This window comes from Schistocerca cancellata, chromosome 2, assembly GCF_023864275.1.
Source record: "Schistocerca cancellata isolate TAMUIC-IGC-003103 chromosome 2, iqSchCanc2.1, whole genome shotgun sequence".
Taxonomy (NCBI): Eukaryota; Metazoa; Arthropoda; class Insecta; order Orthoptera; family Acrididae; genus Schistocerca; species Schistocerca cancellata.
Window position 1 is genome coordinate 657,874,851 of NC_064627.1, and position 10,136 is coordinate 657,884,986.

Genomic DNA, 10,136 nt, shown 5'->3' on the forward strand with positions numbered 1-10,136 from the left:
AAAGTTCGAGTCTACGTTGGGCATACAATTTCAATCTGTCAGAAAGATTTAAACTCTGTGTTGATTTCACACTGTTCTAAGGGCCAGGCGAAGAGTGTAGCTCTTCATGGTTAGTGTGCTTCGTGAAGAAGCTGACTCTCTGTTGATAATAAGGATGCAGTAGCCCTTCCTGCAACGTGCCATAAACACTCAAATGTGATGTTACCAAGTGACGTGCTGAGCTCCTTTTACTCACGTCTCAAGTTTCCACCGGCCCAGGTAGCCGAGTGGTTCTAGGTCCGAAGTTCGGAACCGCGCTACTGTTATGGCCGCAGGTTCGAAACCTGCCTCGGGCATGAATGTGTGTGATGTCCTTAGATTAGTTAGGTTTAAGTAGCTCTAAGTTCTAGGGGACTGATGACCTCAGATGTTAAGTCCCGTAGTGCTCAGAGTCATTTGAACCATATTAAGCTGTCCACAGCACTCATATATTATAGATTTGAAGAAATTCGTGAATAATGCTTTATTGACGACTGGTTTCTTTAACAAGTACCATTTTCAGGTAGACGTTAAAAAACATTAGAATAAAAAAATCTTAGTCGCGTAGGTTAAAACGTAAAACGTCACAGCCAAGGCAACTGTCTCAGTTAAGAATATTTACATAAAAACATTTCTGCACATTTGATGACTTTTGCAAGAGGAAAACATTGAAATTCATCAAATGTGCAGAAACCATCCGGTTTTGATGTAAATTTTCTTGAGCAACTGTTAGCTTGGATGTGACGTTTTACGTGTTGATCTATCGTGCAAAGTTATTTTATTATAATGTATTTTTACACTAACTTGAAGTGGTACTTGTTGCAGAATTTGGTCGCCAATTAAGTATCACTTATTAAAATAAGCTTATTGCCTTATTTCTTCAGATATGCATAAATGTGTAAATTATGAAATTAAAAAAAAAATTACCAACATCTCGAAAGCATCGCAGCTTTTGTCCATCATAAATGCAATATAAGAAAAATTATTTTGTTTATGGCATTTGTTTTTAACAGGTACCAAAATAAACGAGTGCTCTGCGAATAGACAACGTAGCCCCCAAGAAGGTACACTACATTAATTTTAACGTGAAGTGACGACAATGAAAGCGGCAGGTTAGTCAATAAATTTTGTAAAGGTTTGCGCGTGTAGCGTTGTGTGGAGCTCCAATTGTAAGAATACCGAAGTGTACATTATTGCTACGCTCCTTCCTGTATGCAGTGTGTACACACGACGACGCGGCCGCCTTCGGCAAGTGTTCAGATCACTTTCCAGGGCAATAGCTATGTCGCTGCCGATCGCAGGCCTGGAGGCCCACGATGTTTGAGGATACATTCCTTGACGTTCAGAAAGATATAAGGAAAACATTATGACCAACAGGAAGAAGTAGTAAGAAACAAACGATTCAGTTGAAGGGGCACACATCATAGACCATAAATACTTTTCTTGACTGGCTTTCATTGCTCTCTCATATGGTTACTTCCTGACAGTTTGAAGTAGGGACGGTCAGACTCAGCACGGCATAATTCAGCAGCGTCGCCTTCGCAGCTGAGCTGGCAGCCAGTGTTGGCGACCGCAGCAGCAGCGGTAGCGGGCCGCCTGTTGCACGCAAGTGGGTCACGCTTTCTGCGTTTTCTACATCACACACGAACACGGTCTCAGTATGGCTCGTTGGTCTAGGGGTATGATTCTCGCTTAGGGTGCGAGAGGTCCCGGGTTCAAATCCCGGACGAGCCCGAGTTTTTGTACTTCGATCCTGCCCTCTTAATAAAAGAAGTAGACAAGCATACGTATTCGGTATACTGCACCCAACTCCACAACGAATGCCGAAAGCGTTGGGAACTAGAGATGGGCAAACTCGTTCATCCTTGGGAACTAGTTCACCGCTGATGGTTCTTTTTTGGGAACCGTTCATTTTTACTCGTTCATTGTTCATTTGTGCTTGGTATATGGTTCTTATGAAAAACTGAAAACTGGTAGTGTAGGTGACTGAAGGATGGAGGGCACCAAGAGGGGGACTTGCCTCCCCCCTGGAGTATAGAGTTTTTATTCATTACAAAATTCTTTCACACGTTTAGAAGTAATTTCTGTGATTCTGCAGAACCTCTCGTTTAGCCAACCGCAGCCTTGTGTGGCTGATCGCAGGGAAATAATATAGGGTGGCGCACGGAGAACCGGCCCCGAGTACAGACTGCTCGCCAATTACAGACGATGTGTTGCCGGTTACGAGCAGATACAACAAACAGACAAACATGTAATAATTAGGCAGTGAAGAAAAATCAAGCTGCTGCAAGCAACAATTGCGAAACAATCAATGACGACGTGTAGAGAGCTGGAGAAGAGAACATGAAAATCTCACGCGACGCGAATGGGCTATAGCTTATGTAGTCTTGTAAACCTGTTGGTGGCTGTTTCCCAACTTAATAGACCAAAAGTTTCTTGTATGAAATTCTTCGTTTCGACTTCCACTACATAACTATGCTAAGTTGTAAACAATAATCGTTTACACCCTATATATACTTCACGTTGTCTCTGAGTTCGTAGGCGAAGTAGAGACTTTATGGAAGCATAGAATAAAATGTGTTTTTCTCATACTTGCGTCACACGCTTAGTAAAAATTAGGTTTTTATGTTGCATTATTAAAGTTAATGCAGCAATGATAATAATAATTAAGTTCGCAGTAATAAAGTTTTTGGTTTGAAAGCTCCTTCTGAACAAATGTTTTTGAGATAATAAGTAAATACGATTTTATGGCAACCTATTTCTTTTCAAATGGAGAGGCACCGCTTTTCCTACTGAGCCAAAATGACCCACAACCCACTTTTTTTCCCAAAGAAACCAAACTAGCAGGTAATGCAAATTGGAAACAACCAAACTTAAAAATAATTAGAGCCTTCCTAAATGTAATGTTTTGTATATGGAAGATACACGAAAATTGTTTTATATGAATGTTATTACACTAAAAATTAAATAAATTGTTGAAAGTTAGCTGCTAAATCAAGTCGATGAAACCAAAAAATATATGAATAACAAAAAAAACTTGCCTTGTTATAAGTATGCTTCTGCTGCTCATCGATATAATGAAGTGAGCTGATATGCCCTTTTGTTACCTGAAAAGACGTACCTCTAACACACAACGTAATTTTTATGTAATTTACGTAACTATAAAATACTTTTTGATTACCGGTCGTGGACGCTGAATAGCCAGAACTAAGTGCAAGAACAGTTTGGAACACATGTAAAATAGGCGAGCGCAGTGAACGAAACGGACAACTGGATACTGAACTAACTAGAAGCAGTCGGCAGTGGAACTGAGACAGGTGGTCATGCGATGAACGACAAGTGCGGCCGAGGGAGACCGAGACTGAGACGAGCACGCGACCGAGGCTGGAACGAGAACTGCCGAAGTGACCGCCGCGACCGAAGTGAACTATGAGCCGATCTTTTCTTGGAATTCGTTCCTCGGTCCTTTCGTCCTTCTTGGTGAACCGTTCCTTTGCACCCGTTCGTTCGCGAACTACCCATCTCTATTGGGAACCAAGGAATACAGGATTTATTGATACGCTGAAATTCAGGCCATAAGAGATGGAGCACAAACACGTAACACAGCTCCGTCCCGCTGCAACTGCTGTTACATTGACTTTCAACGTTCGTTTTCTGCTCCAATACACATTGAAATTATTTGGTTGTTTTTAATGCAAACGTATTCACGAGATTGAATTCCTTTCAGTAGAACAGAACATCCTTTCACAAAAATCAATAGGTGACAGTGCTCACATAAATCTTTTATTCGTTTCTATTTCATTCATTGCTATTACGAGCTGCCTGGGTTTGAAGAGTGGCCCATAATATTCAGTGACCCTGGTGGCAGCCAGAAAAAGTAGTTTATAATTATATTAATAGACACTTCAACTACTAAACCTCATCAGCCGCAGCGGAGTTACAAATTTTATCACTGAAAACAGATCTGTCCACTGAATAATATGCATTAGTGGCTACCAGGCCCCGGAAGTCTCCTTGGACACCATTTTTACGGTAGGGAAAAACAAAATCCTGAAAAACGGTCTCAATAACATACAGGTGGATGTTACACCGGTCTAAGGACTATCTCCAAGTGTTTACTGTGAGTCCAAGTTCCAGAAGGAAATAAAATCGTGTGCTTCCACCGGACCTCAATATTCTCATCAGCGAAGCTGACACCCATTCTTCAGGGTCTTTCATGCCTTTAGCAACTAATGGAAGAAGCAATCATAATACTGTCTTATTCGAACTCTTACTCTCGTGAAGCATTTACACGGCACAAGGAATAATCATTCATTTGTGTACGACATTCGCTTGATGTATACTGGAGTAGGTTGGTGATAAATATCGAATGGCCACAAAATATGTTTCATTTCATTCTGAAAGCTGCACAGAGTTTGTACTCATGTAATTAGGAAGACACTCTGAATGACAGTGAAGTGACTGAAGAAGACAGGATATCTGCTTGTGGAACAGGAACAGTCACGCTGCTCCGTCGTTATACTGCTGGTGCCTCGTTGACCACTGAGAAATGCAATGTTCCGTATCAGGTGTGTCGTTCATGGTGGATACTGCTACTGAAAGCGAATACATCTATGATGGATCAGTATAATGTGGGAAAATTCGAATATCATTCTCTGAAGCCTTCGGAAACAGATCCGATCACAGTACCACTAGCTGAAGCGAAGCTTGCCAAAAACGGCAATCAATTATTCTCGGTTCGCCACTGGCTCTTCTCTCATTTCCCTCAGATGCCTGTGGCGACTACGGTACTGTTTCTATAGCGCTATATTCAGTCAACGACATCCCTGTTTAAGCACCGATAATCGTCACTGCTGTTGGGCGTCGTGCGACTTTCTAATGCAGTTAGCACGGTGGACACTGGCAAACACGTAGTGGGTGCATTCTCGCTTCAAGTCGAGTTACTGATGGCTCTGTTCAAGATTATCGCTGCAATGAGTTGTTAAAACGGTCAGATACTCTTACCATAGCAATCGTCATCCGATTGTGATCAGCTGCTCTTATCACGGCAGTCATCATCTGACTGCAATGCACCATGCCTTTGTAAACAGCCTCCCTTTATGAGCAGCATGAAGTGTCTCAAGATATCGTCTTTCAATATATCTGTTACTAGCACAAGCGGAAAACAGTATCACTTAGTAATTCGACAAGGAGGTCGCCTAACAAATTACGAGGCTTTGATTAAACTTAAGGATGACGCAAATAACTACACAACTCTCGTAGTGAAATAAGAGTGAAATAAACATGAGTTCGGGATTCGGAAAACTTTTGACAGGATCTGCCGTAGGATATATTCGTTTTATTTTACAACTTTGCATTTTGTTTAATCGTTGTGACTGTACATTCGTTTGCACAATGTTAGAAGGGTTATACTGCCACGATCACACTAAAAAAAAATGAAAATAAGCGCATAGCCTTGATCGCCGGGAGGCCCTATCCGGGGTAGTTCGGCCGCCAAGTGCAAGTCTTGTTGCAGTCGACGCCACATTGGGGGACTTGCGTGCCTGAGATGAGGATGAAATGATGATAAGGACAACACAACACCCATTCCACGAGCGGAGAAAATCCCCAACCTGGCCGGAAATCAAACCCAGGCCCCACTGGACGGGAGAAAAGCACGTTACCACCCAGATAAGCAGGCGGAGAGCTCTCAGCAGAATTATGGTGAATCGGATTCCAAACATATAGCCCTATTAGGTGTGAAGTAAGTTCGTGGTTTTTCTCACTGATGGCGAGGGCTGGGGAACAGAGGGGAGTTAAACACTACTTGTGTGAACAAGTGGCGTTTACCATAGTGAAATACGCTTGTAATGGTGGAATGTTCTCTTCTTTGAAGTTGTTGCTTAGAATAAAAGAGTTTATTTGACTGCATTTCTCGGTCCAGGAGTTTCATTCGGCCTTTGGCTGCGGGGAGTCGCACGCCTTGTTTTCGTCTCACCTGTTGTAACCTAGCGCGTGTTTGTTTACTTCCGCGTCCGCAGCTCGTGGTCGTGCGGTAGCGTTCTCGCTTCCCGCGTCCGGGTTCCCGGGTTCGATTCCCGGCGGGGTCAGGGATTTTCTCTGCCTCGTGATGACTGGGTGTTGTGTGATGTCCTTGGGTTAGTTAGGTCTAAGTAGTTCTAAGTTTAGGGGACTGATGACCATAGATGTTAAGTCCCATAGTGCACAGAGCCATTTGAACCATTTTGTTTACTTCCGCGAAGCGGCTTGTCTCGAAAGTCTGGCTTCATCGACCATCATGACGTTTTCTAACCGCCAAGCCACAATTAAATGAACTTTTCCTCTGGATCACGAACGACAGAAGGCGTATGAAGAAGAACGTCTTCTACGGGACGAAATGCGCCTCCCGCCACAAGATTTTCTCGGAACTCATTTTTCGATCCTTACAAGGGAACCTCCCCATCGCACCCCCCTCATATTTAGTTACAAGTTGGCACAGTGGATAGGCCTTGAAAAACTGAACACAGATCAATCGAAAAAACAGAAAGAAGTTGTGTGGAACTATGAAAAAAATAAGCAAAATATACAAACTGAGTAGTCCATGCGCAAGATAAGCTACATCAAGGATAATGTGAGCGCAGGAGCGCTGTGGTCCCGTGGTTAGCGTGAGTGGCTGCGAAAGGAGAGGTCCTTCGTTCAAGTCTTCCCTTGAGTGAAAATTTTAATTCTTTATTTTCAGACAATTATTATCTGTCCGTCCGTCCGTCCGATGCGACTGTGAAACTGTTGCATTCATTTGTTGCAGTTTATGTGACAAACTCTTATGTTTTCATCACTTTTTTGGGAGTGATTATCACATCCACAAGAAAACCTAGATCGGGAAAGGTAGAAGAATCGTTTTACCCATTCGCCAAGTGTACAAGTTAGGTGAGTCGGCGACATATTCCTGTCATGTGACGCACATGCCGTCACCAGTATCGTATAGAATATATCAGACGTGTTTTCCTGTGGAGGAATCGGTTGACCTATGACCTTGCGATCGAATGTTTTCGGTTCCCATTGGAGAGACACGTCCTTTCGTCTACTAATCGCAAGGTTTTGCGGTGCGGCCGCAAAACACAGACACTAAACTTATTACACTGAACAGAGACGTCAATGAACGAACGGACAGATCATAACTTTGCGAAAATAAAGAAAGTAAACTTCTCACTGGAGGTAAGACTTGAACCAAGGACCTCTCGTTTCGCAGCTGCTCACGCTAACTACGGGACCACGGCGCTCCTGAGCTCACACCCTCCTCGATGTTGCCTGTCTTGCGCATGGACTACTCCGTTTGCATATTTTGCTTTTTTTTTTCATGGTTCCACACAACTTCTTCCTGTTTTCTCGATTGATCTGTGTTCAGTTTTTCAAGGCCTATCCACTGTGCCAACTTATAACTAAATCTGAGGGGGGTGCGATGGGGAGGTTCCCCTGTCAGTACTAATGTGTACATAAAACTGGAGAATGACGAGCTGTGCGTCAACGTGGTGCGGAGCCACGCTAACGATCTCAACTCCCGATACTCAGAAGGACATATAGGGATTGTAGTGTTTGATCACGCTGGTTTTGGCCTCCGAAGGTTGCGGGTTTTCGAAATTCCTTTCGAAATACCGTCAGAGGTTGTGGTTACTGCCTTTAACCCTTATGGCAACGTCGTCATTAACGGTGTTGAAACTTGGAAGACGTTCAAAACATATAGAGTCCTCAACGGTGCCCGTCGGATAAAAACTAAACTGCGGAAACACGTGACTTCCTACCTGGTAACTGCCGGATGCAGGGCTGTCCTCATATACTATGGCCAGCCTAGTACCTGTTCAGGTTGTGCCCAGGAAGGCCATGACCGTTCTGAATGTCTCCGACGTAGAATGGTTGAGACGCCGCTCTTCCTGCGGCGCCCGCTGTGTTGCCTCTATCGTATGCGTCTGCGGCGGTGCTGCCAGCTGCAGTCGGTACCGGCGTCAAATCCCCTCGACGGCACAATGACCGTTTCGCCTGTCTCTCCTACGCTTCTGCCGGAGGCAGTACAATTAAACGATGACCGTCAGGAGGCACAAGCTGTCTGCCCCGCCCCCATGGTTGCTGATCATGCAGCTGTACCGACCTCCGCTTTTCTGCCATCTGGCCACATGTCCGACGGCAATTGCCCGCCGTCCACATGGAACGGCATGTTACGAAGCAACAGTCACCGAGAAAGCGGAAGAGACATCGCTGTATCCTCCTGACAGCTGTCTCCATCGGACGTCTGTACAGGATGACTACCCTGCTATTCATGGTACGCGTCCTGTGGTTCCCTGGCACCTGGCGACGCGACGTCCTTTTCCGCCTCCATCTCCAGTCAACCTCCGCCTGCGGACACAGGTCTTCCGCTGCCTGCGTCTGATTCGCTTCCCTTCCTCTCTGTGTCCGAAGCTACCTGTAGGTGCTCCTCTGGTAGTATTTCACTGAATATGGGCGGACGTCATCAATGCGGAGACATTCTGGAGGTGTACAGAGCGATGGAGCCACCTTGGTGGGATCGGCTCCCTCCCAGTTATAGTGATGAGCCCGTCCACGGGGGCCAAACAGAGAGTTCTCTGTGCTTCCCCCCATGTTTTAATCGCCCGTCCTCCTGGCGATGGCAACTTTTCAGACTTATTGCATAGCGACGGTCGATGTTAATACCTTCGCGTACGCCACAAACTGGCTTTACTCCTTGACATGCTATGGACGTTGAAGTTGCTCTCCTTCAGGAAGTGCACGTTGCAACTTTCTGTGATGGTTCAAAATGGTTCAAATGGCTCTGAGCACTATGGGACTTAACATCTGTGGTCATCAGTCCCCTAGATCTTAGAACTACTTAAACCTAACTAACCTAAGGGTATCACACACATCCATGCCCGAGGCAGGATTCGAACCTGCGACCGTAGCGGTCGCGCGGTTCCAGACTGAAGCACCTAGAACCGCACGGCCACACCCGCCGGCAACTTTCTGTGATCCCCAAGGCTTTACAGTACATATATGTCATGCTTCCCCTACTGGTAGTCGGTGGCGATCCTCTTACGTGACGGAATCCTTTCTGATGCAGTTCCCTATCTCCCTGATGTCAAAGGTGTGGCTCTCACATTTAGTGGCATTAGGATTGTCAATGTGCTCCATCTTCATCTCAGAAACAGTCACGCCTCTCTTCCTGGGTCGACAGGATGCATTGATCACGGGAGGTGATTTCAACTGCACCCAGGCACCCAAAGACCAACTACCACGTCACGCTAGCCTAGTGGATTCTTGGGAGCATGTTCATGGCGATCGTTCGGTGTTTACGCATTTCACAAGCCATTCTTCCAGCCGACTCGATGGTGTTTACATCTCCCACGATATTACCAGTGGGGTGCAGGCTGCCGAAGTCTGGCCCATTGCGTTCTCTGACCATGAGGCACTTATCTGTGACATCAATCTCTGCCACCAAAGGATGTGGCGCGGCCGTGTACCATGGAAAATGAACACCATCCACCTTACTTCACCCGCTTGCTGGCAGTTCATGGAGTCCACAAGGACAGCTTGTCGCCGACGCCGTGATGCCCTTTCTTAATTGGTGCTCTATGCAAAGCCTGCCCATAGTGTTTAGAACCATGTGAACAATTTGCAAGTGATTTGCGGCGGACAATTGCCCTCAATTGCTGTCCTCAGCTGCTGCTCTCAACTTCCGGCGCATACTTCCCCAACTACTAGCTGGGCTCTTCGATCACCGTTTACGAGCAATCTATCTTCTTTGGCGTCCGTTTCCCCCAAGTAGCACAGACATTTCCGGTTCCGCCGCTTGCTAGTGGCATTGGGTTCATTTGTTTGCCAAGGCTTGCTGTTCAAGATACGGTACCAGACCCTCACCCTCCCGCGGTGCAGAGGCGGTTTGGGTCTGTGCCATGTGCCTAGTTACCCGTATGACTCCTCATCAGAGACCTACTCAACTGCTCCTCTTTCTGGACACGGGTACTTCCCGCAAGCGAAGACGAACTCTCTGAAATATATGTGTGGCCACGCAACTCACTACTTGTTTGCTGATGGCAAGAAAAGTATCCTTGATTTTTCCTTAATGAACGCCATTGTGCGGTTGTCCGCAATTC

General features: G+C 45.5%; 1 non-coding gene across 1 annotated transcript; it reads left to right on the plus strand.

The window, feature by feature from the left end:
* Window positions 1-1,680: 1,680 nt before the first annotated feature.
* On the plus strand, window positions 1,681-1,752 carry Trnap-agg (transfer RNA proline (anticodon AGG)). Its single transcript has one exon. It is a non-coding gene; the product is annotated as a tRNA-Pro (tRNA).
* Window positions 1,753-10,136: the final 8,384 nt, after the last annotated feature.